The sequence below is a fragment of the Stegodyphus dumicola genome, chromosome 2 (genome assembly GCF_044657685.1).
Source record: "Stegodyphus dumicola isolate Sdum_Otavi_A_Nest chromosome 2, ASM4465768v1".
Taxonomy (NCBI): Eukaryota; Metazoa; Arthropoda; class Arachnida; order Araneae; family Eresidae; genus Stegodyphus; species Stegodyphus dumicola.
The window spans coordinates 246,675,585-246,703,411 of record NC_140769.1 but is presented as its reverse complement, the minus strand read 5'-3'; the positions used below and the strand labels follow the sequence as shown (position 1 = coordinate 246,703,411).

At 33.0% G+C, this 27,827-nt stretch overlaps 1 long non-coding RNA gene across 1 annotated transcript in view; it reads right to left on the bottom strand.

The window, feature by feature from the left end:
* Positions 1 to 27,827, bottom strand: part of LOC146998918 (uncharacterized) — a 143,407-nt gene that overhangs the window by 91,863 nt on the left and 23,717 nt on the right. Inside the window, exon 2 of the long non-coding RNA XR_015039363.1 lies at positions 11,030 to 11,206. This is a non-coding gene — a long non-coding RNA (uncharacterized LOC146998918). The remainder of the gene's footprint in view (positions 1 to 11,029; positions 11,207 to 27,827) is intronic.

Sequence of the window (27,827 nt, the reverse complement as noted above, 5' to 3'; positions counted from 1 at the left end):
CTTTATGTATCTTGCAGCTATGTTTTTTTTTTTTCCTTCTCCAGGAGCTATAATTTTACTCTACGCAGGTATCATAAGAATTTGACAAAACGTTGTTTCCACCGTCGTTCGCGCGTCGCGTTGAGATACAATTTTTTTTAACGGCCGAGCGCTTTATTTGATAGCCATTAGCCTTGCGCCAATATAAGGGCCGAAAGTTGTGGCCATTTCTGTATGGAAGCACCTATTAGGTTGACACCGTTGCCTCCTATGAAGAGATGGACAGTTACAGCCATGTCTTCTCTTCCGGCATTCGAAACCAGATCCATCGCTACGGTACTCAGGGTCACTAACCACTATACTGGCTGGGCTTAAGATACAACTTACAGGACGCAGTTTGCTTACGGAAAACATAAACAAAAGCAAGCTAACTTTTAAATCATTAATGTAAGGACTAACTCGAGCATGATAAACAAACAAATGAATACATAAATAGAGAGAAACAAACAAACAAACAAAGAAAAAAAAGGAAAACGACCTTCCTGTGGAAATCAAGTAACTGTGTCTTGAATTCTACAACTTAATAACAATTTCTCAAATCCAGGATCAATAACCCCTTCTAATCTTTGCGCAAGGATTAAAGCGGAAAACAAAACTTCCAAAACTATTATGTGTAAGATATTTCCATAGATCTCTTATGCGGCTCAAGGTAACAAAAAGTTCGACGTACGCGGCACCAATAACGCAACACTGGAAGGTTTATAACCTCTCTCGAAAAAAACCTTGAGCGCGCGTTGTTGCCTAACTCTTCCTTAGGGACCATAACAAATATTGCACAAGCAGAAAGCTGAACTTTTCCTGACGCTCGGTTGAACCTTTCTGGACGGCTTGCGGAAAGTGTCAGTGACAGAACTATAGCCGGTCATTGCTAATCGGGAACTGTCCTAGATGTCCCAACCAAGATCTGCCTAGCTATAGTAACAGAAGGAATCACAAGAAAGCGTGGAAAGTTACTGCCATGATAACATTTTACACTACATTTAAAACCTTTACGACTTGGAGACTTTTTCTTGCATCTTTAGCTCCAAAACTTAGATACTTTTTTCTATGACTTTTATCACTAATATGAAAAAAAAATTCTTACTGAAATACCTTCATTGCTATTGGATGGCCGACATACACCAAACCGGACATGGGAGTCATCACTTGCTTTAGATTCGGTTTATCTTGGAACACTCGATAATGTTTATTAGCATTTAGGATTGCAACTAACTATTCAAAACCACTGAATACTAGTAATTTCTTTCTGAATTTTTATTTCTGTGAGAGATTAAATTCGGTTTGCATAGCGGCGACAACGGCACTGGGGATGTACTATATATAATCCTGCATAGGTGGCATCTTTGGAGTTTCAAAGCTTTGATGATCATATGAGCTAATTCAGCTTCTTGGAACTATACAGAGAAGAAAGAATAGTTTTTACCTCAAACTTCCATGTCGATGTTAAAAAATTTTCGAAAAAAAAAGTCGGTATTCTAAATCTCTAGAAACTTCTTAATGACATGTGAAAGTAAAGAGTATTCCTAAGCCTATGTCTGCTAGTAAAATTAATTCGGGTTCTTTATAGCCCTAGGTGTAAATTAAACAAATAAGTTGCTCTTTTCTGATTTGAAATGCCTAAATGAATGATCGTTGTTTCCGCGTTGAGAAGAATGTCTAGCCTAGGGTAAAAAAATGAAGCCGTTTTTCATCCGTGCTGCATAAATGCTTTTCACTTAATTTTCAAATTATAACAGTACGTAATATTAGTTGAACAAAGTGTTCCATTTAGGAATATCTACCTGTTCTAATATTTCAATATTTTATTAAGGTGACAAGGTATTTTAACCTTCCAGCACGCGCGCTTCGCAATTTTACCGTTTTGGTCACGAAAAACGACAGAAATGAGTGAATATTGATAATAAATTTGTTAAGAAATAAAATATTAATCTTATTATTGTAAAATACAAATGATATCACATTCAAATATAAGTAAATTATTTTTAAGTTCTTATGTTAGTGAGATGGAAATGCAATGATGTATTTCATTATATAAAATTTTAAATTTATTATTTAATAATTATATTTTAAAATCGAAGCTAATTTTAATATTCATCAAAGACAAGTATAGACAATAAAAAAGGAAAACACTTTGGTAGAAGAAAGGTAAGTACTAATACCATTATTAAAGCTAATAAAGAAGTATTTCTACATTTCATCTACAGATATTTCCCTCTAGCTGTATATAATGTTATCAAAGTTCATAATTTAAATGTTTTTGCAGTTCAAATACAAGATTTTGTTAAAATTTTCATTGCAATTTATATTCATTTTTTAAGATTAGAATCCCAGAATATAGATATTTCAATAGTATCTGTATTCTAGCGTTAATTGTTATGAATGAATGTTAGTGCATAACAAAAACCTTCATAGAAAGATAATAAATTTTAATATGCTGTTAACTATTTTACATTTTTTTTTTTTTAAATTTTGTTTCGATTTTATTTGTTTATTTGTTTTCGATTTTTTAGTTTTACCGGATGGTAAAATGGGCATTATTTTTCATTAAAAGAGAAAAGAAATATTTACACGATATTTCTGTTCATACTGCAGCAAAATTCTGCCCTTTGATTTTGGAAATTTTATATTCCCTGCTTACTTATTATATCTATGAACGAATAAATACTTCTTGTTACCAAACGAAAAAAAATCGATTGTGATTTTTGATGGACTCGAGTATTTCATGTGCAAAGAATACCAAGGTACGATGGATGCTTTTAGTATTTAGAAACTGGAATCAGAAATATAAAGATTGCTTTCGGTCGATAATGATATTTGCTGATTACGATTATAATAAGAATTGTAACATCAATTTTATTAAACTTATTGGAAAACGATCAGATTATATTTAAACCGATTTTAACACGCTGTTGTTGTGACTTGTCTGACAGTAGCATCAGAACAAGCCCACGAAATTCTTCGTGGCAAAGAATGCAAGATTCCGCCACTCGGCAAGAGCCATACGCACCATACAGGCAAAGAGTGCAATTCATCGTGGCAAAGACTGCAAGATTCCGCCTGTCGTTGGCAAAAGCCATGTGCATCAGGCAGGTAAAGAGTTAAATTTGTCGGAGCAAAGACTGCAAGATTCCGCCAGTCCTTGGCAAGAGCCATGCGCACCGTACAGGTGACGGTAGTACAAATTTCTTCCGCCCCTTTGATTGGAAGAACCCTTGAGAGGACCGGTTCGAAAGTCTCCCACCTCTGTTTTCCTACCATCAACCTCTCCAGAGGACTTTCGGCTCGCCGCATATTTAGAGGGCCCCATGCTGCACAAACACTATACATTTACAAACATCCATGCCTTCTCCGGGATTCGAACCCGGGCCCTTTAGTACGGCAGTCAGTGTCGCTAACCACTAATTTTCCCGATTGGAGGCCCGGGATTTAAATATTAAATTTACAAGGTATTTTTTCCACCTTCTTGGCATGCCTTCATGGTGCGGTGGTCTGCACGCTCAGTGTGTAATTATGAGGTCCTCGGTTCGATTCCCGACGAAGGCGTTGCTAACTTTTTCATCTTTCCTACTTCCAAAAATACCTAATATCTCTACATTGGCGCCCGAACTAAAAGGGTGTTGAAGATGATGATCCTCGTCCAGGATTTGGTGACTGGGTCCCCTAAAAATTCCAGTCACCCTTTAAAAGGGGCAGTATATAAGGTATTTCTCCCACCTTCTTGGCATACCTTCGTGGTGTGGTGGTCTGCACGCTCAGCGCGTAATTGTGAGGTCCGCGGTTAGATTCCCGACGAAGGCGTTGCTAATTTTTCATCTTGCCTGCTTCAAAAAATACCTAATGTCTCTACAAATTGTAAAAGGATTTACAGCATATTCATGCATGAACACAATTAAATTATATACAAGCAAACAAAGAGGGCAAAAAACACTGAGAATAATTCAAGAATACGCATATGATTATCTTTATGGCTCTATGACTTAATTCGTCGTATTTTCAAAAACAGTCAAAAGGGTTGATATAGATCCCTCCCAAGAGTCTATATGACATGTAAAAAAGTTTGAAAAGTAAATTATAAAAGAACATATAGTATTTTAAGTTCCAGGAATTACCAGCCTCTTTACTCTATTGCAGACAGCAAGAGTCAGATATCATAATTAGCAGTGGAATGTCCATTAAGAATATTTAAATTTTTCTTAGTATGAAGACAGCAAAATGCCGCTTAATATGATTTTAATTATTACAAAAGAAAAGTATTTGTTGGATATGTCTGTTATTTTTGTACTGAGGTTCATGATTTGGAATTAAAATTATAGTGCTTTAATGATGCTTAATACCGCAGTAAAAACGGTGAGCAGTTTTGGAGAAGCATTTTTTTTAATAGTTTCGATTTTTAAATCAAATGTTAATGTGCTATTTCTTATAAGCCAAGGAGAATTGGTTATTTTTCTTAAGGGCTTTATTTTATAGAACTTGTAATTTATAGAGATTTATTTTTGCAGCATGTTTTCATATAGAAGAAGCGTAATGTAAGGTTTTAAAGATTATTGTTTTACGTAATTAGAAACAAAACGACTCCCATGTTTTCTGAAAAAAGTCTTAAGTTAGCTATTGAACCATTATTTTTTTTTTTTTTTTTTTTTTTTTTTTTTTTTTTTTTTAGTTGGGCAAAATAAGTGTTTTAAAAGTGAGTTTGTTATTAAGCATGTTGCCTTGTTATGTGAATTCTTATTTCCAATGTATTTTTGCTTCAAATAACGTGGAAGTGGATGCTAAAAATGAGCGAATGGCCTTCGCGGAAACATGTTTGCTGTTTTCTCTACTTATTTTGTAAATGCTGCGATTATGTGAAAGAAGCATTTGTAATTAATGAATAATGCACATAATTAGCGAAGCAGTGTATTTACTGTGTCAGGAAACGATAGCCGCATTTAAAGAGTACAATCTAAAACGACACCACGAAATAATAAATAAACTGAGATTAGTACAATAAATAAATTGAATAAAACTGCCACTGTTTTATTTAATCTACCTATATTTATTGATTTTTGTGGTGCAATTTACACTTTTTTTGAAAGGCAAAGTTAATTAATAAATGCAATTATTTTTAAAAATGCGGCGTTCCGCTACCACAATGTGTCCCCCCCCGAGTCGAAACAATTGCTCACCCATCCAGCTATTACCACCCATCCAGCTATTACTATCTTCAAGACCAGATCTCAGATTTTCATTATACAGTATAGTTAATTAATTTTTCAAGTGAATGTACATAATAGGGCATCAATGGTAGAGAAAGGATAACTGCTCTTCTCTCTCTGAAAACTATTCGTAAAAGTTATATTTGGGGGGAAAAAAAACTAGTACTGAGATTCTTTGAATCTAAAGCTGAATAACCAGCTCGGGAACTTAGACTATAAGAATTTCAGTGTTTCCTGGAAATGGAGTAAAAAAGAAGAAATACAAAAGGACATTTTAATAAATAAAGGACAGGGAAATGGACGTCTTTAAGCACCATTTAAACACCTCCTATCCGTTTAGAAATGTCCTGGAACTCATAAAAAAGTTGGTTCATTAAATTAAATTAAAATATGTAAAGGCTGCCTCTCGAAACCAGGACGATTTCGTGGAGGACTTCTTGCAGGCAATCGTTTTATATTTATTTTACTAATAGAAAAAACCCTGAAAATCCTGTACAGCCAGTCGCAGAAAACAGAACTCGGAAAGTCTACCAGTCCGAGACTTTAGCCATTAATGAAAAGGAACACACATTTGTTTAGTACACTACAGTGTAAGATATCCAATTCCTAATTCGAAAAATAACCACAACTGAAGGTGTCGTCGGTAAATCGGTAACTGTATTTTGCATCAAAGTATAATAATTTGTAACAAACGTTATTTATGCGTTTGAGATAGCCAAAATGGATTTAGAAATAGGTCCCTTGGACATAAATTGAAGTGCCTCAAAATGATAATTGTTACTTACTAACAGGTTATGATGAATCAACGATAAAAAAACAGCACATCAAGAGCGCGCAAAGCAAGAAATAAACCCAAAGACATGTTCGAAACATTTAAATTTAACGAAGCGATAACATTTAAACACAATTGCAGTTAGAAGTGCAGAATTAAATGGAACTACGGTACAGAATCGCAGGCGAGATGTTATAACACCTATAGTTTAGATGAGTGGTCGCCAACCGGTGGTCCGCAGAAACATTTTGATGGTCCGCAGAAAAATTGGGAGATTATTTATATTTTTATGAAGATTCAGTTTAAAAAAATGACAAGTAACGAAACATATTATGGAATACGGATTATTAATTTCTTAAATTTTAGCTACTACTTTTAGCGAAATTCCTTCTGAATTTAGCGACATTTTAGCTATTTTTGCAGGTGTATCTAGCGACATTTGAAAGGGAGAGTTGGCGTCCATGGATAGGCTGCTGTTATCAATAACAGCTCGAACTGGAATTCTCTTTCCTTTTGAATTACAAATCACACAGTTTTTCTCCGTGTCAATAGACAACTTGATGAATTTTTGTGAAAACCATCTGCATTCGTGTTTTTAATTGCATCTCTGTAAGTTTCCGTTTTCGTTTTGTCTAACTGTTGATCGATGACGCCATTGCTGAGAAAACGATGATTATTATGTTTACAACAGTTAAAAATTGGTGACCTAACACTTTCAGTTTATTGATATTGGTTTGTGTTTCCCGGTTTGTTCTTGCTTTTCGTGAAGTTCCTTTTCAGTGACATGAAATATGAAGCTTTCTGTACAACAAGGTAAGATTTTTGTACTTTTCATATAATTTTTCAATGTGAGCAAAATATGTGTATCAGATTGTTTTAATTGCTACTCATAATCAGAGGTGTAGAATTATTTCCATAAAGGCATGCTGCTGAATACCAAATGTTTCGAAAAGTATATTAACAAATGAAAATTATAATTGCATATATTAGAAAGTTGAATATTGGTTTTGCGTATTAATATGTTTTTTAAGGTCTGATTTAAAGGGTTTTTTTTTTTTTTTTTTTTTTTTTTTAAATTCCTAAGCATACCTAGGGACTTGTCAGCATATACGATAAGGCGAAAGGATCTCTCAAAGTTCAGAAAACAGGGATTCCCATTTCATAAATTCCTCATTATATGGTGCGTATATACCTCTAGCTTAGTGTTAGAGTTTAAAAGAGGAGCGCTCCTCGTTTTCGAAGGTTTTCATGTACAAGTTACCGACGACACGAAGTTATCGAATACGAAGATGTCCTTGGCAGCTCCTAACCTAATTGAAAACTTGGCCATAACATAGGATAGAGCAAAATGTAAGTATAATTCTTGTAGTTAAAATCAGTGTTAAAATGCTACATGAAATAATAGCTCAAAATAAGAGAGAATTATTATATCATTTTGATGTAATTCATATGGAAGCTTATTTTCAGTACAAAGAGGCTTTTTCCCTGAGGTACTATTGCTTTCGTTTTGCGATATTGCGTCGAATCACTCTGAATGTCCGCTTCACTTTTCATACTGTTGCCACCAAATGTTATCGCCCTGTATTATATTTGAAGAAATTAAATAATGAAGAATCTTCATAAATGTATGTGTATTTATCGCACTGTGATAAAACAAGGGTAATTAGAGTCATCCAATTTTGAATGACGTAATCCTACTTCGAATATGGCCATCTGGAACCCCAAATTTGAATTTTGGAGTTTGTTTTATTATCGATTTTATAGTTCATAAAACTTTGACGAATTTTTGATTAACAAACTCGAGGATTTCAAAGCGAGCAATGGCAACGTTGTACAGAAAAATCATTTTTATCTCCAGCGCGTGAGACTGTGTATCATAAATTCTAAAGATATGCTCAATTTAAAATTATTTTGCGATATTGCTCTTGAACTGAATTTTATGGTTTAGTACGAAGAACATGATACTTAATAAAAAAAAAGGTAACACGCAAAATATTAAAAAAACGCCCCGTTGGACGCAATTTAAAATCTGAAACCTTTCAGATTTTCTTTCCTTTTTTTTTTTTTTTTTTTATTATTTAATAAACATTTTTTCTTACATCAAATATCGCATTTCAAAATGAAGCGTTTCCTTACATGATGGATTTGAAGATACTACCATGAAAATATTTTTAAATTTATATTTGTTCTTTCTGTTTTTTATAAAAAGGAAAACAAAAATTGAAAAATAATTTTCCTTACATACATTTATTTTTACTCTTCAGTAGACGAATTTCTTTAAACCGAAATAGAAATGTCAGAAGATCAATCAAGCAATCAAATGCCCGGCAAGTGGTTTTTCTTTGCTCAAAAACATCATCGCTTTTATTTCCAAAATAATGCATCAGCAGATTACTTAATGGTGTCAAAACAATCCTGCATTCGACAAGAGAAAAAAAAGGGCAGGCGATTAAGGGCTATCACAAACTATAGTCCCTAATCATAGTCTTGTCACGTCGTTCCCAACCACAGCAGTAGGACAGTAGGACAATCCTACCTGTCGTGGGGTTTTAAAGAGGTTCGGAATTTTTTTCTTGGAATTTTACGGACAGAGTGTCCTTGGCCAGTTTCCGTGTGTGTGTATGTACTTACGTGCTTTATGTGTGACGCCGATCCCCCCATTGTTCCTTACCCCTTTACCGGTGCGAAACAATGAAAGTGCTTTGTTTGTTCTCTTCGAATATGCAACGAGTAAGGTGGCTGGAATTGTTTGCCGTAATCACGTGTTTGTTACGACGAGTTATGCCCGTGGAACGATAATTTGATTCATCGCAGATGTTTTTTACCCAGTTAAGTTTCGTCTGCAATAGAAGCCTTTTTTTCATTTGTTGAACCGATTTGTTCTGGAAAAAAACAGAAAAACCAGCTAAGCTCTAGAAGAAAATCCTTAGATTTTTACCACCTTTAATCGAAAAACACTCTGTAAGGAACTGTTTGTTTCAGCCAAAATTGCCACTTGTATGATAATAATTTTTAATTATGATTTAAAAGCATAATTAAACTGTGAAAGTAAACATGTGATTCTGAAAGGAAAAGAAATCTAATCTAAGATTTAAAAATAGGCAGAGTTATTGTTTTTAGGGAACATTTTTGTAGTTTATATTTGGATATGCTTTGAGGTTGATGTGTAGCGTCACTAGAATATGCTGGAGGCGTGAAAAATGAGCAATGCCCTCGCCGAGGCTCGAACCTGGACCTCTCGAATACGCGCCGAGTGTGCGACCATTACACTACGAATGCGTGCAGAAAAGAGGGAGAAAGTACTTTACAGATGTTTTTTGAGATTTTTCACTCAAAATAAGCTCTAAACTAAAACTGCTTTATTAATTACTTTTACATTCTTATCCCACAATTTTAATTACTAAAATGTTCACGGTTTTGAAGGCATGCTAAGAACTTCAGATTCTTAACGTCTTTTAAGTCCTCAAACCCTTTTAGGAGGGAGACTCAAGACCATCCAGTAGTTCCTTCTAATCCTATTCCACCCTTGTAGAAACAGAGAAAATACGAATCGGGAGATACAGGAATTATGTTGTGTCAAAACCCACAGAGTTTCTTAATCCGGGCTTGAAAGTATAAAACGTTCACGGTGCAGTTAACTGTTGTCATAAAATTTTGTCTGAGATTCCTTATGACAGTAATCTCAAACTCAAATTACGTGCGGACCGAATGCACGTTTTGAAAATAGCTGACAGGCCAGAATTTATTTATTTATTTAGAAAAATGAATATTTTTTATGAAAAAAGTAACATTTATTTTAAATAAGTTTTAAATTTTACTTACTGTATATTTGTCAAATAATACGTAAACAATAATAATAATATCGAAAAGGAAAAAATCGAATTTTTATTTATTTTCTCTTTGAAATCTTAAGTTTGACTTGCAGGGTGTTTTCGTTGATTACACTTTGTAATTCAAATGACAGTCAAAATATAAAATTCAAACTTGCACTTATCTATAGATCTAAAAAAGAATGTGTGTGTGTTTGGTTGCCCTAATAATAACTCACTACTATAGCTATCGTCACCAAACTTTCTACAATTCTTTTCTAGGTTTTGAAAAACGTTGACGTCCACTTTTTTCCAAAAAAATGTAGCTAAAATCAGAGATATTAATTAAAACTCGGAAAAGCAATCATTTTCGCTCTCATTTTTCTGAGTGGCGACAGTCTCGCAAGCTGGAGATGAAAATCTGCTTTATTTCTAAAGCTGTTGCCACTAAATCCTAGAGTCTGTTAGTAAAAAATTTCTAAGTTTTACGATGAAATAAAAATAGCATTGCCAAACATTAAATACATTATTCCCGATTCCAAAAATTCTTGGGAAACTACTTCGACTGCGTACGACTTTAATCAGCCGAGATATTAATTAAAAACACTCATTTTCGCACTCATTTTTCCGAGTGGCAACAGTCTCTCGCGATGGAGATAAAAATGCTTTATTTCGAAACATGTTGCTACTGCTCGCTTTCAAATCGTAGAGTTTGTTAATCAAAAATTTTTAAGTTTTTCAAAATCTATATGTATAAGGTTCTGTGTGTTTGTTCGCGTTATTGATTTCTGATCAATTACGACCAATTTTTTGACATAATATTTTTTTTTTTCATTTTAATCTACTAAAATTGAATATAAATGAAAAAATGGATGGAAATTGACCATTTAATTAGAAAGACGAAAATCATTAAAAACTGCGTGCCATTGTTGCTGATATATTGAGAGAGAATTAGTTTATTTTTCTATCGAAATTTTTTATGTGTTCCATATCACATTATTACAGAAGGATTATAGCGGTATCGTTGTCTCTGTTAGATGCATTACTCTAAATACAGATTAACTGGCATCGGGTACTTCCGCTAGTTTAAAATAATTCTAACATATTTAATAAATCATTAGAAATGAATTATGATAATTTTCAAAGTTTTCGGAGAAAATTTCCCAAAAGGAGAACAAAAACTGAAATAAAATTATGACAATTTAGTCTCTTACTCTTATTTATTCAGCTTTCCTTCCATGCATAAATAAAATGCATAATCTTCATTTCTTACTGTAGCTTGACCTATGATGACACTTCGATTCTAATAATGTTTGTAGCACTGGGGCCTTCGTCAAGGATTATAGTAGATGCTCATAGATTAATCAAGCTCTTTTCTTCTTAATTTTCAACTAAAAAAAATGCTGACATATAAATTTATTCCCAAACAAAGCTATTATTCTTAGACAAAAATTTGTAAATGAGTGTATTTATTTTTTACAACCATGAATAAAAGTTAACAAAACCTGTATCTTAAAATCTTTGAATAAAACTTATATCACACTGTCAATTAATTAACTCAATTTATAGACTGTCTGGAGCGTCACCAGATTTTTAGTGGTAATAGCAATGATGTTAATTCGCGCTTTAAATAACTAGAATTGTTCAGATTTTATTGTTCATATTTTTAACGGTAGCCCTAAAGGGTTTGTTAAGGTTTTTTTAAGTTCTCGTTGACCTCACAGTATACCGGTTTGTCGCTAATTTAAACCTGTTGATACTTTTTTTAGTCTATTTATTTTCATTATTAAGCATCATTGTCTTCGCACTTACGCCATATGCAATTCAACAGATATATTACAGAAAGTTTAAAAGCAGCATAAGAGCATACGCTAAGAATTCCCGATGCAGCATTAAGTGTTCGCATACATTTCTTCTTCTTTCACTCTTTCATCAGTTCATCATATTAATGTTCAGTTTTCTTACTAGATGGCTTTACAAAACTTTTTTTATTATTAATGGTTTCTGCGTGTACTTTGTATATTAAATATTGATATATTTATAAAAATTAATATAGTTATTAAATATTAATGTATTTATTTTGTGTGGCGCTTACACCACATAAATTTTGATTCAACAGCAGAATCAGAAAAAAAAATTAAATACAGAATATCTTTCGAATTTCCGTTAGGCAGTCTCGCCCTCTGGAGATAAAAATGTTTTATTCCATATAGCGTTGCCATTGCTCGCTTTGAAATCGTCGAGTTTATTAATCAAAAGTTTTACAAAATACGAAATAGATAATAAAACAAATTCGAAATTCAAAATTCGGGCTTAGAGGTGCACATATTCGGGAGAGGACTACTTTATTCGAAATTGGATGGCTCTAGGTACCGTTGTTTTACCTCAGAGCGAGAAACATACAAATATTCATGCAGCTTTCTTTATTATTTAATTTGCTTAAATATAATACAGGGATATAATATTTGGTGGCAACAATCTGAAAAGTGATATGCCGTTTATAATGATTCAACGCAAAATGCCATTTCGATCCTAATATCCCATTTGGGACCAACGTCCCTTTTGGGCCAATAATTTTCCTATTGGCAGCCATTCCTTAGTAAACTTTCTTTCGATTCTCTAATAGGCATTAAAAACGCATTATGCGCAATTTTTAACGCTCAACGCATTAAAAATTGTATAAGATTTTTCAGTCTAAAAAAGTATAACCATATTGTTTAAGTAAAGAAGATAACTGAACGTAACTGGATGAATTCCATCTTGAAGAACAGTGTAACCACAGACACCGAAGTAGCCTTGTTGTCAACAGACCGTCTTGTCATCAGCATGTCATCGGTAACGAAGAAGTGAATGGCTATTGTAACCGACAGCTTCCCACAGCACGAAAACATATGCTGGCACAAATATGGCTTTCCGAAATGTAAATTTGATTATCCGAATTGTTTCCATACAAAAGACTGTCACTGAGTACCAATCAAGCATGATCTATCACTGTCACCAATAAGTTATACGAAACTGTTACACATTATCAAAGCAGATAGAAACAACAATAGGCATAACAGAAATTTATATTCTCATTTCTCTATGATAGCAGACTGGATGTATTGATGCGCAGGCGTTGTGGAGGACGGTATTACACAAATGAATTTTTTTAATGAAATTTCTGTGTTAATTGATGCATCGCAAAGATAATTTCATTCTGAGATCTTTGTGATGGTTAAAAAGCATGTTATCGTGTCCAAGAACGTTCTGGTAACATTGTTAGCGATAGCTTTCAGTTATTAATCAAACAGATAAAATCATTGTATATTAGTAGATGGACTGCTGAACAATGGACAATCACTGAGCGAAAACAAAATAGCTACGTAGCATTTTCCTCTGTTTGCCTGAGAGTTAATGTGCAGAAATCTTTCAGAAAGTCATTCTCTAAAGCAGATGGTTTACATATACTTCTCTTACTTTGTTCTAATATGAATATTTGACTATTTTGATGTAATTCACATGAAATGCAGTTGTTGAAGACTCCCATATTATGTATAATACAGACAATGTTCGCACATTTTTTTAGACGATTTTCATTGTATGTAAAGAAATATTTTACCTAAAATTTTTGTGTTTCAGATATCCCTTTTGATACCCTTTACTCTTTACCATTTTTCTAAGAGTAAGTAAAGAGAATATATTTGAAAATTGGATATAAAATATGCTCCTGGTAATATGTGAATTTGACCTTAACAGTTCTTTTGCACTCTGTTTAATTTTTATTTGTCGTGATATCAAGAACCAGCAACAATCATAAATCTCTTTAAAAAACGTTCCTTAATTTCTTTGAACACTATTCTAATTTTTTTTATCTTTGATGATAATAAATGGATCTCTTTTTACTGCGGTCATTTAAATATATCCAAAATTCATCTACTGTGGCAACACTTTTGCATTTGGGTCCGAATATTTTTTCCTAATGGAGAATTTTGTAGCGCATTCTGCTTTCGGCTATTATGTTAGGAAGAAAGACGATGCACATTACGTTTATTGACCTTTTAAGATTCAAATCGGCATTAATAATGTTGTTTATAGTTGACACTGAGCATTTTAATGACTTTACTTTAACTTCACAGATTGTCTTTTAACATTAAAGTTCTTACCTTTGCAACATTCGAAACATTCCCTTTTCGCTTTGGATATGTAATTTGAAAAATTTGAACCCAAACTCTGACTTTTTTCCCTTTCTTATTGATAATATTATCTATCGTTGCTTTAGATATGGAAAAATCATGGCCTTTCACAGCGTTTTTAATAACTAAATATAAATAATTTGCTTCCGAAAGAGCACAAACATAGCTTTTTGTCCATTGAGACTTTAAAAGCGCCATTTTGCACGAAAACAAAATTGTCAAGAAGCAGACGATAATTTACACTTTCAAAACTGTAGTTGGAATTAAAAGAGAATTTTCCAAGCAGGCGATTTTTTTTAATAGCAAAGTCGTCTAAAATAGCTTCTACATAAATGATACTTTTTGGTTCATGCCAAAATACTGCTTTTTTCAAATGAGATGTAATAAATTCAAGAATTCTGAAGAAAGCCAACTAACGATTTTTTAACTATAGAACATAACATTTAGGAGTCACCAAACCGATTATGCGTAATGAAGATGGAAGAATTTTGAATTTTTTTTACAAATATAACAGAATAATCGCCATAAATAATAATTTAAAAAAATTGTAAAATGCCGAAAAATATAAAATACAAATACAACTGTATTTATATTTTATATTTTTATTAGTATATATTTGTATTAGTTGTAAAAATTGTTTTGTTTTAACTAAAACAAAACAATTTTTACAATTAAAATTAGAATTTCTACGCAAAAACAAGCAATTCGGCCAGAACAGGATAAAATTTTCAATGCCAAAAATTGACAGTTAAATTTTGTTTTTGGAAAATACTTTATTTTAGGCAGTGGCACTTTTAAATTGCTTAGTTTGTTAATTAAATTCGAAAGATAAATATTTTACGTTTTGCAGAGTGGCAACACACTTCTTTCAAATCGCCGAAATCTATAAACTGAATTTGAAAAATAAATATCTTAAGACCTTGCTATGTAAAAAATGATTGCTTTTAAATCGCCGAGTTTGTTTATCAAAAACTCATTCAATTCGCACAAAATATGAAATAATTGAAAAAAGTGCACAAATGTGAAATTCAAAACCTAGACTTCTAGGGGTACGTGACCAAAATTTTGTTTCCTTTACTTGTCGCCACTTTTCCACAATGTGAAGAACATACGTAAATAATACGTACATACAGATTCTTCATTATTTTATAAAAGCGATAAGCACAGCAATTTATAAGCAATCGTAAGCAATGGCTTCTGAAAATATACATATCTGGGGAAGGAAGAACAATACTACGTACGTCACATATTTTACGTATAAAAAAAATAATTCATTATTGTATTTTAGGGTATCAGAATTGCTGTAGATAAGATATAATCACATACCAGGAAAATAATATGAGCAAAAAAATATTTTTATAAATAAAGGTCAATGAGCTAACTCATAGCAGGTAAAGGAAGAATTTTCTTTTAGACGAAAACAGAAATGCATAATTCAAAGATTTCGATAAAAATCAATAAATTATTGTTTATCTACATTTTAGGGCTAAATGCAGATATTTATTTACTTTAATAGATATATGCGTCCATTGCTGTAAATTTGTACAAATATTTGCGTTTATTTGATTACATTTTAATTTTTTTACACACTTTTATTGTGTTATGCATTGTTTTTATTATTTTAGTTGTTAGCATACTTGATGCACTTAATGTAATAATTTTACCGGGTATTTTTAACTAATAGAATTTATATCTGTGTTACCCATTGCACTACGCTGAATTACTCATTATGTTTGTATCTTTCTTTCCAGAAGTACGTATTATGTTATGAATCTCGTGCTGCCGAACTGAAGCTTAAAATATTGGGAAAACTTCAAAATAATTTAATAAAATTTCGTTGCCATGAAACTATTAGTAAATTGCTTCTTTTTACAAAGCAAGGGAAGCATTGTAATCGCGAATAATTTCGGGTTCAACGAAAATATCCATTTTCGTTGCTCTCGCATCCATCTGAACGATGTTTTTGACACATGTACAGAATGGGCATTTGGACAGAATAAAGGACTCTTTTTTACAAACAGATTGTAAAATAAAGAGTTTACGTACGTAAGCCTGTACGTACGTACGTACGAATGTGTGTCGCAATATATATATATGCATGTATATATATTCATATCAAATATTGAATAATTAATTGAAATTCACTAAAATCGAAATAAATTTCCTAATAGTTGCAAATAGCCTTCGCATTTATTAATTATTGTTAATTGAACGGGGGTTGGTCTGTTCCCCTTGAAAAGTCAACCAATTTCCAATCAATGACGATAATTATTTAGTTTATTAATTTTCATTTTTAAAGATGCCATTTCAATTTTTCATGATTTAAATTCAAGTTCCTTTAAAAATATTAGTTTCGGTACTTAATTTCAATGCTTCTGAGTTACTTCATTCAGATACATTCTGCTATATATTAGAACATATTACTTTAATAAATAGTCAATATTACTTTAGTGAATAAATTATATATCCGCTCTGTTAAACAGATAGGTGAGCTCGGTTTTTTATTCTTATGCGTTGGTAAATTATGATTTTTTTATCTTTAAAAGGGACAGAATTATGTTGTTCTTATGGTCCAATTAAGCTTTTTAGGCCTTTAGTTAATCTGCATGCAGTAGTTGTACAATTATTAGCAATTTAAAAGTTGTTTAAGTACGGCTAGGCCTAATTTTTTTATCATAGCAGCCATATTTGTTTACAAGGGAAGTGAATTAAGTCACTTTCTGCACCTTCAGTGTCTTTCTGCCGAGTGGGACCAAGAGTAAACTTTCAGTTTTGCGCACCGAATCACGTGATAAAAATAACATGATTTTACGTTACTTAACAAATTATTATGATGTAAAGCTTTAATATCTTCTTTGCGTACTCCTCACCAAAATACAAATTAGTTATACAGTATTTATTTAAGAAAAGGGTTTGAATGTTTTAGAGCTTCTGGCAGCGTCCCTTGCTATGCACATCTTACGGTCAGCTCTGCCAAAGTTTATTCCGGTTTTAGCCGTTTCGCTGGCCGACGTTTTAAATACTCGCGTTTAATTACTTAAGTCAGCTTAAGTACACTATTCTGTGTGTAGTCTTAGACTACATTACTGGAATTTTAACTTTCAGTTTTATGTTATTTTAAATACCAGCCATTAGCGGGATTATATTCTGTAGTACAAACGGAGTCTTTTGTTAATTTTGTCCGATAAAAGGGTTATTTCAACCTTTATAAGACTTTGTTATCTTAATTCAGGCTAGAGTGATAACTTGCTTGCTGTCTAGTAGGGTCTGAAACTTCAGTACAAAAAGTAACCCTACAAGGTTTACTAGCCTAAAGTAACCCTATAAGTTTTGTTTCTAAGCTCAAAAGTAAATTAATGCTTTTTGAAATAGAAAATAATCAAGTTTCGAAAAAAAAATTATAATGTCATCAAAATTCTGAAAAAAGTCGTCGTAGTTTGAAACAAGTATAATTAATATGAACTTACAATTTTTATATTTTAACTCCGAGAAAGTTACGTAATTAACCTAATTAAAAAAATTAATTTACGGAAGCTCTAATCGATTTTCTGAGAAAAAAAAAGGTCTTTAGAAGAATATCAAAATGGACTAAAGTATCTAATGTTTAAATTAATTGCTTAAACGTTAATATTTGAATTTTGTTTACAAAAAAAGATTTTTTTTTAAACAGAAATTTTTTGCCCTTTCCTTTGCAGAAAAGATGAAAAATAACTATATTAAATTTACATGGAAAACGATATATTTATTCACTAATTCTAGAACTTTTTAATCTTTTGTGAAGGAGGCGATTTTAAACAGAGAAATTTAATGAAAAGAAGATTGAATTCTGCACATTGTTATATTTAACGCAAAAATTTGTTTTGTCGTAAAGGTATAGCTAAAAAAGTGTCTAAAATTTTATTGCTGCAAACATTCGTTCGATATTTCTTAGAGACAATAAAAATATCGGAATATTGGTTTACATCTAAGTATATCGTGATTGCTTGGCAGATTTCTATTTATGAACTCTTTAGTTTTGAACTTCACTTGAGAATTTTCATTTCGTTCTCATTATCAACTGAAATATTTAATCAAAATAAAATGTTTATTTTATAAACTATCACATCATCTTTAATCAAAAAGTTCTTTGTTTAACTCTTAGATCTCTAACTGCATTTTTTAAACACTTGTCATAATTGTTTTTTTCTTAGCTTAAATGCATTATTTTTTCTCCCGGTGTGGGAGAGTTAGGTTATAAGGTATTTCTCTCCCGTTCTTAGCATGCCTTCGTGGTTCGGTGGTCTGCACGCTGGGCGCGTATTCAAGAGGCCCGTGTTTCGATTCCCGGCGAAGGCGTTGTTCATTTTCCATCTCTCCTGCTTTCAAAAAATACCTAATATCTCTGCAGTGGCGCCCGAACTAAAAGGAGGGTGGATGGTGATTCTCCACACACAGGATTTGGCGATTGGGCCTCTAAAAACCCCAGTCGCTCTTTAAAAGAGGGAGTATATAAGGTATTTCTCCCGCCATCTTGGCATGCTTTCGTGGTATGGTGGTATGCATGCTAGGCACGTATTCCAGAGGTCCGTAGTTCGATTCCCGGCGAAGGCGTTGTTTATTTTTCATCTCTCCTGCTTTTAAAAATACCTAATGTCGCTACAAGCTCAGCGATTATTCGCTACACAGTTAAGCATTCTAGCTTTCGAGGACTACAATTTAGCTAGAATATTACAACCTCTAAGCTTGAAATTCTCGGTGGGAAATATTTAAAATGCTCTCTGATATGAGACAAAATTACGATGGCCAAGATCATCATGGAATATTCGTTTTATCTAGTTAAATAATGACCATTGTCTATCATCTTAAGACAATGATCGATTAGACGTTGCTAAGGTTGTACGAATCCAAAATACTTTGAACTTTAATTCCCGGAGACGTACAGACGACATACTGTCTCGTCTTAACCTTCTGAATAAAATAACACCGAGACAGAGGGAAGTTCAAAATAAACCTTTTTATTTATACATCAGACCGACGGTTACATAACCTGTGTAATAATAGAAAATCAAAGTCTCGGCAACTCGCCAGAGTTCAGAAATAAAAGCTCTCAAGTAAAATTAAAATGTTAAATACAAAGTAACATGCGCCTAAAAACTTTCACGGTCAATTACAGGAAGCAGAGCTGAAGTCGATTTGAGTATCTTGTTGCAAAAAGAAGTAATAGCGAGACGATCAGCGAACAGCTGCCAAAAGCTGTTTCTGGAATTTGAAATTTCTTCAGGTCTACAATCACTGGAGGTTTTTAACTGAATCTCTGGATAATGAACTCTGAGAGATTGACTCTCTGGATAGAATTCACCGAAAAGAAGAAATAATGTGCTTAGTGCCACACTACCAATACGAAATCGTATTGTCGTGCTGGGGATGCGGGGGGGGGTTACATCTTTGGAACTCAAGAATTATAAATACGTTAATTAATACATCTCGGTGTGAGACGACAAAAGTTAAAGTGAAAGTTCAGACAAAGTAATTAGATAAACGTTGAACTAACATGAAAACCCTACAAGGTGATTGTAATGTCATAATTATATTCTTGGAATGAGCAAGACAATATCGATAAGTAAATAATAATCGTTTATTTACACTATCGATGTTGCAAGAGGTGTCAGAATTTCTTCAACTGCTGACTTTCGCTAAAACAATTAATATATGCAGAAGCAATTTTAAATTTTAAATGTTATTAGCACTTAAGAAAATACAGTTTCTAGAAGTATAAATAATATTACGTCCTTATGATGCTCGTATAATGAGAAATACCTCAAGGTCATTCGGTAGGTTCTTTATAATTTAGTTTCTGTCATAGAGTCACCTTTTGAGCAATCACCGCACCAGGAGTCGAACCCTGGAACTCTCGAATACGCTCCGAGTGTGCAACCGTTACGCCAGAAAGGCATGCTGGAAGGAGGGAGAAAATACCTTACATACTCCCCCTTTTAAAGGGCGCTTAGGGATTAGGAGACCTATTTGCCAAATCCTGGGGGTGACGAATGATTGTCCACCACATTTTTTTGTTCGGGCGCCACTGTAGATCCTTTGATTATTTTCAAGCAGGAGACGTGAAGAATGAGCAGTGCCCTCGCCGGGACTCGAACCTTACCTCTCGAATACGCGTCGAGCGTGCTGACCACTACACTACGAAGGTATGCTGAGAAGGAGGGAGAAATACCTTATAATGCAAGTTGCAACTTTTGACAAAATATTTCTTATATATATATATATATATAAGAGGTTTAACACAATATCAAAACTAGTTCAATTAAAGGAAGAATTCAAAATTGAACACTCCGAGATTTATCCGAATTGTCTTACACTTAATAAAACTAATAATTCACAGATACAATAGATTTACAACGCGAAATTTTGATCCTTATCAAAATTCTCAAAAATAATCTAATTCCCTTTCAATTTATCAACCATTGCCTTAAAAGAGCAGGCGTTAAATACTCACTCTAAATCATTTAACTGATAGGGATATGATAATTTATTCCTAAACTTGAGAAGGCGGTATAAGTTGGATGACTGTCAGTTGGAAGATTTGTATATAGTGTAATTACTCAATTGTATATATTGTAAAAAGCTAATTGTCTTCAGACATATACTGTTACTACACTGTTACTAAAAAAATGGGCCTATTTCATGCCTTTAGACTGTCTATTAGCTCTTGGACAGTGAAAATGCCTTTTTCCTTTCTTAAATTCTTAATCATTGCGACACGACAATTAGCCAGAAATTAATTAATTTACATTCACTAGTATTTTCAAAAAATCTTAACAGACGGTCTCTCTCAGATAAGAACTCCACAAAATACATCCCTCAAGAATTCCGAGTCCCACCCACTACCATAAATTACTTCACCCAAGTCTTACCGACTGATATTATTCAAAGCCCCTACTGCCGCTAAGAATTTTCGGACACCCTACACTTCTGAGTCAGACACGAAGAGAACACTTTGCCAACTCCCCCACTAGAAAGAATGTAAGTTACTTAATACCTTTCTGGCCTTTATATCTCCATGTACATTCACTGATCTTATTTATATTACTATTATTTCTATATTATTTTTATATTATTTTTATATTTTCTTTGATATGTTTTTACAAAGTTTGCATTATTTATCTTTTTTTTTTATAATCTTCTATGTTTATTTCAACTTTACTTTGAATTCGATTTCATAATGACAATTTCCAATGTTTAATTTATACAAATAATATAGTACTCAAATGCATAAACTTGGAAGTGTCGGGGACGGTTACTCGAGTTTTACAGGATTTCTCTACAGTAATTGATTTTTACTCCAAATTGAATTGACTAAAATGCTTCATAAGAATAAGTTCTTTGAGTATCAGCATTGGTTCATAATTCCTACTATTCGCGGAAATATTTGGCCTGACTAGAATTGCTGGTTTGGCTTTAACTTATAACTCGAGTAAAGACGAAACACTTTCGTATTTACGTATTTTTATCAATTATTGTTCATTGAACGGGAGTTGGTTTGCTCCCCTTGAAAAGTCAACTAATTTCCGATCAATGACAATGATTACATGTTTTAATTTTTCCTTTTACAATTGAAATATTATTCTTCGTGATGATTTAACTCCAGTCCCCGTTAAAACATTATTAACATTTTGCTTTCAAATTACTTCAAAACATCTTTCAAAATATAACTTACTAGTATGGATGCACACTTTTAAAATAATTCTACTTTAATTAAACTTAGGAGATAATATAATCAATTAATCAATACTGTTTAGGAAATAAATTATTATTATTATTATTATATATATATATATATATATATATATACATACATAGGCTAAAAATTCGAATTAAAAAATTAGAATAATTTTTTTTAAACCCGTCCTGCGCTATAGCTGTAGGATTGAAGTAGAATAAACTTAAAGCATCTAAGTAAATTAGTAAATTTGAATAAACGCAAGACAATTCCTCTATAATATAATAATTGAAACCGTGTATAAGAGGTTTAACACAATATCAAAACTAGTTCAATTAAAGGAAGAATTCATAGTAGAACAATCTCGAAAAATAAAATTGCGAAATGGAAAATATACAAAATTATACAAATAAAAATTAATTTCCTTTTATTGAAACGCGAAAATGAATTAAAGCTTCATAAAAGTCGATTAATATGTTTCGTTCTTAAAAGAATTTCATCCAATTTTGATTAAAGACTTTAAAATTCATATAAAACCGAAAACTTGAATCTCAAATGTACCAGAATTTTCCCTACACATTTTCGAAACTCTTGAAAGAAACAAAAAAGAATAAAACATTACATAGTGCCAAAATGACAATTAAAAAACTCTTATCTATCTATATATATATATATGTAATGATATTTTTAAATCAATTGATTAAATTAAATTCTAATAATATTGCTTAATAATGTGTTGGCGATTCTCTACCTAAATTGCATCCCTGTTCCTAAATTTTGGCGAAATCCTTTCTTTAGTATAAAATATATTAACTTGTTGGCGCCCGCCAAATCGCCAAACTCATAAATCTGTCACATTACATAACGTTACATGCTAGTTGTGCGAATGTCACATTACATGCTAGTTGTGCGAATAAGTTTTCAGCAATATTTACAACCAACAGTAACGGTATTGTCTTATCCGCCCCTTAGTTGCGGGGACGTTACATGGTTTGATATCGAAGGTTGTACTAGGTGGTTTGGCTATCCTTGTTCAACATTGGGTGGATGCGTGCCGCCACCAATTCCCTTTGCGTACTTATACTCAGGTTGTATGAAACAAAAATCGTCCCCCTGGGTTGAGCGGGTGGTGTTAGTCCTGCTTGGATCACCTCTAGATGTTGGGGCATTTAACTGGCCTCGAGCTAGCCAGATCTGGATGCCTCTTGCTACTAAGGCTGCGATCAGAAGGCGGCGTAAACGTCACAGAGGCATAGTCACAAGGAATAAAATTTGGGAGTCCCCTTCACACCTGCGACACAGGGTCTAAGCCGCATTCAATTAGAGAAGCTAAATCTGCGCATGAGTGGATTGTGCTTACAGCTTTCCCGCTCTGTTTTCCCAATCACGTTCCCTCTGGACGGGTCGACGCTTAAAGTTGAAAACTTCGAACTTGCTAAGAGCCTCAAACCAGATTTTGTGACGTAGCACAGACTGGTAGCCTGGCAACGCAGCTCGGCTTAAACCACTTATAACGTCGTCTGAACCCAGCTTAATATACTGTTGCCAACTTGGCATAAGAACGAAGTAATCACAGAGAAGTAAAGACGAATTGATATCTGGTTGACGGTTCCGCTGAGTGAGTTACGCATATGCGCATGTGCAGATTTACCTTACCTGATTGTCTGCGATTTAAATCCTATGTAAACAGGTGTGAATGGGCTTAACGACTTTTACGCCTCAACAACAAAACCTTATCATCAAAAAGCCTTCACCTAAATGAAGCCGAAAAGGTTTAAATGTTTGTAGGAGTGCAGTGTCTTTGAGATACGGGGGCGAGTAATATACACCAGCCAAAAATCCTCTTTCCTGGGGAATCCTCCTTCAAAATGATCTGTTTAAACCATGAATAAAATGGATCAAATTTGCAAGTAGTCGGTGACTTAATAATCCTACAGCTGAATCCAAAGATTGTGGCGTAACAGTTTCACTTCTTTTACGGTAAAAAAAATTCTTAATATAACATTTAAACTGAAAGTTTGAATGCCTGCATGCTTGGTATATCATTTTCTATATTTGGCCAATGCTAGTTGTGCGAATAAGTTTTCAGCAATATTTACAACCAACAGTAATTACGAAGAACTCGATAACATCTTAAGCTTTTTAATGGAAATGGTGTATCTATATGCTTGGTATATCGTTTCTTATATTTGGCAAATACTAGCTGTCTGAGTAAATTTTCAACAATGGTAAGCAAATAGTAATTACTCAGAACTCGATAACATCTTCAGCTTTTAAATATAAATGATGTATATGTTATGAAACGGTAATTTTTCAATGTCACCTAGAAAGGATACCGTAATTTTCTAAAGCAAACAACTTTTTTTTTTTTTTTTTTTTTTTTTTTTTTTTTTTTCTTAATCTTTCTTTATCGCCAAATTTCTTCGAAGTCCACAACCTATTTTCAAGCGATTTCATCGATAAATTGAGACAGGTTTGTTACAGTAATGAGGATGATATTTTTTCCTGGTCGTAAGACGTCCTTTTATTATGAATTTTTGTACACGATTGGAACCAATACGGATTAAAACAACTTGAATTCAAGCAACTGTGACAGATAACATCTTAAGCGTTTCTCACGAAAATGTTTTTCGTAATTTTACTTAAGAAAATACAAATTATGCTTCTTCTGACAATGGACAAGTATTCTAAGAGAATTTTAATGACTTGTTTATATCTTTAGAACAATTTTAATCTCGAGCGTTTTGAATATTTTTAGTTAAAGATGATTCTGAATTTCTCGATGGGGTAGGTATATTTTTTATTCCTACATTTTTAGCCCAAAGAGGCTATTTGCCCAGAAGGGCTAATAATTTCGTTTAGCCATTTTGCGTCGGTTCACTTTTCAAATTGTTGCCACCAAATATTAGAGCCCTGCATTATACTTAAAAAAAATTAAATAATGAAGAATCTGCATGAATGTGTGTATCATTCTGGCACTGGGAAAAAACAACGGTACCTAGAGAAATCAAATTTTGAATAAAGTATCCTCCACTCGAATATGGGCATCTGGAAGCCCAAATTTCGAATTTGTTTTATTATATATTTCATATTTTGTAAAGCTTTAACGACTTTTTGATTAAAAAAGTCCACAATTTCAAAGCGAGCGATGGCAACACTGTAGAGAAAGAGAAGTATTTTTATCTCCAGAGCCGCGAGATTGTGTATCGGAAATTCTAAAGATGTGCTGTTTTTAAAATATTCTGTAATATTGCTGTTGAATTGAATTTTATGGTTTCAGTGCGAAGAACATGATTTTCAATAAATAAAGGTAACACATGAAGTGTTAAAAACTACCCCTTTGGACGTCGTATAAAATCAGAAAAGTGTTTAGATTTATTATTATTATTATTATTTATATTTTATGATACTTAACCCTTGTGTTCTATTTCGTCCTTTCGGATAACCGCAGCTGAACGTTATGATCCTGATATGATTCTGCAATTCACAACTGCATTTATATTGCATTAAATATTCCACATGATAAACTGTGCATTGTCATCGTATTTAATGTTAAAAACAATTTGCTGTTAATTTTGTAGGATTTCCTCAAATCAACATCATGATGAATATAATCGTAAGAAACTTAAAAGGAGAAAAGAAGAAGGTACTGCAATCTTTAGTAAATTCTGTTGTACTGTAGAATCACTAATAAGAAACACTGTGATATCAAAAACTATATTCTTACATAAATAGCCAAACTTTTGACTTCGTTGTGCGAAGTAAAGGAAGTATTATAAAGTACAAAGTAAAGGACGCATTATAAGTATCGCAAAAAATTTCAGGTATCCGATTTCGACGAAAATATCCATTTTGACCGAATTTTTTTTTTTTTTTTTCGAGGGGGGGGGGTACATCTGTAGGTATGGACAGAATAAAGGACTATGCTTTTTTTTTTTTTTTTATTTTTTCCCCCGAAACGGATTGCAAAATTAATTCAGAAGACATTTTTTGTGACGTAACACCTAGATGTGCACCTCTCCTTTTTGATGCAATCGGCCGCACAGACTAAAAGAATAAATAATTTTGAACCAATCCATTCAACGATTTAAAAGAAAATAAATAAATTTAAATTAGTACCATTTTGAAACGTCTTTATTAGTTTGAGCAAATTAAAAATGTAAAATTCAGTAAGTTTAAATCACAAGAAGTTTAAAAACTATAGAAATACGTACAAAATTTGAAAAGGAATACAATTAAAATATGATTTTACTAAAAAATTACTTATTATTTTAGTCTTTTGTAGAGACATTAGGTATTTTTTGGAAACAGACAAGATGAAAAATGACCAAACACCTTCGCCGGGAATCGAACCACGAACCTCTTGAATACCGGCCCAGCGTGCAGAACCACTGCACCACGAAAGCACGTTAGGAAGGCGGGAGAAATACCTTATATACTCCCCCTTTTAAGGGGTGACAGGAGATTTTAGGGGACCCAATCGCCATATTCTGGGTGGGGAGACTCATCATCCACACCCTTTTAGTTCGGGCGCCACTGTAGAGACATTAAGTATTTTTTGGAAGCTGGCAAGATGAAAAATGAGCAATCGCTTTCGCCGGGAATCGAACCACTGACCTCTGGAATAACGGCCCAACGTGCAGAACCACTACACCACGAAGGCACGCTAGGAAGGTGGGAGAAATACCTTACACTTTAATTATTTAATTTTTAAGCAGCATTTTACGCAGGAATAATTTTAAGATCTTTTTGCTTAAAAATTTCTACAGATACCCACTCTGTTATCCCGCTCGGTGCGCTCAGTTTTTATTCTGATATGTTGGTAAATTGTGCGTTTTTGGCTTCAAAAGTGAGTGAATTATGTCGCTCTTATGTTCCGGTTAAGGTTCCTATGCTTTTAATATATCCGCATGCAATAGTTGTAGAAGTATCAACAATTAAACAGTGTAAGTGGCGCTAAGCCTAACGAAGGCTTCACTTATTTATATTTGAAAAAACTCTTAGTAGAATAGTGAATTAAGTCCAGTTGGTACACTAACTTCAGGGTCTTTTTTCCCAATGAAAACTAGAGTTAACCTTCAGTTTTGAGAACCGTAAAATCTGTCTTTTTGCCCGCTGGTCGAATTGCTCGTTTTTGAGTAAAAACTCTAATTTAAATTATAAAAATTGTTTTTTTAACTTTTTTAACTGTATTTGGTGTTTTAGGTTTTTTTTTTTTTTTTTTTTTCTTTCCGTATTTTACAATTTTAATAAAAATTGAGTTTTTATGTGTAATTGCCTTGCCGCGAAGAGAATTGAATTAACTGAATGAGAAATATATCTCTAATGAAATTCGAAGTAATAAATTTTAATGAAATACAGAAAAATGTGTGTAATTTAATAGACACTAAAGAAGTCATGTGGTGTCCGCATCAGGTATTTTTATCAAAAGCATTTGAAGTTCTGTTGTCTAATATGTTTCTTATTTTGTGTACGTTTTATCGCTTATTTCCTTATCTGTACGATCTTAAATTTATCCTGTCATTCTATTGCAGAATCTTCCAGACCATCCAAAAAAGAAAATTAAATATAATGAAATGACAAGTTTTTAACTACATACCTACCTAACAATGACTTAAACTAGTAGCCTGGCCTTCAAAATGGCCTCAGTCCAAACCAGTATTCTTCTAATAGCATTTTGCAGTAGTTTCCATCCAAAGCCATGTGTTAGCAACAGTCAGTTGGCATATTATCATCTTTTTTATTAAACACAGCTCCTCTAAGCCTGTTCGACACCTTCATAATGCTAAGGGTGTTATGAGAGCTGGTATAGGATTTGACGTCACACGTGCTCTGGGATTTCTGTGCAATGATTTTATGGCATTTATGTTAAGTCTTAGGAAAGAAATGTTAATTTAATTCTTTTCTTTCTGCCTCTTTTTGCCACGAGGTTGCTCATTCCAGAATTTACGTAGATTTTGAATGGCAAACAATTTTACTATAAAGAGTAGAATTTTACGAATATGGGCTAGAGCATTGGCCTGTTTTCGCTACCCTGCCGATCGAAGAAAAAAACTGCTCCTGCTGGGAATGCTTTATATAGTTAGTTAGTTAGTTCTAAGCACTGGCCCCCAGCCCACCTAGCAG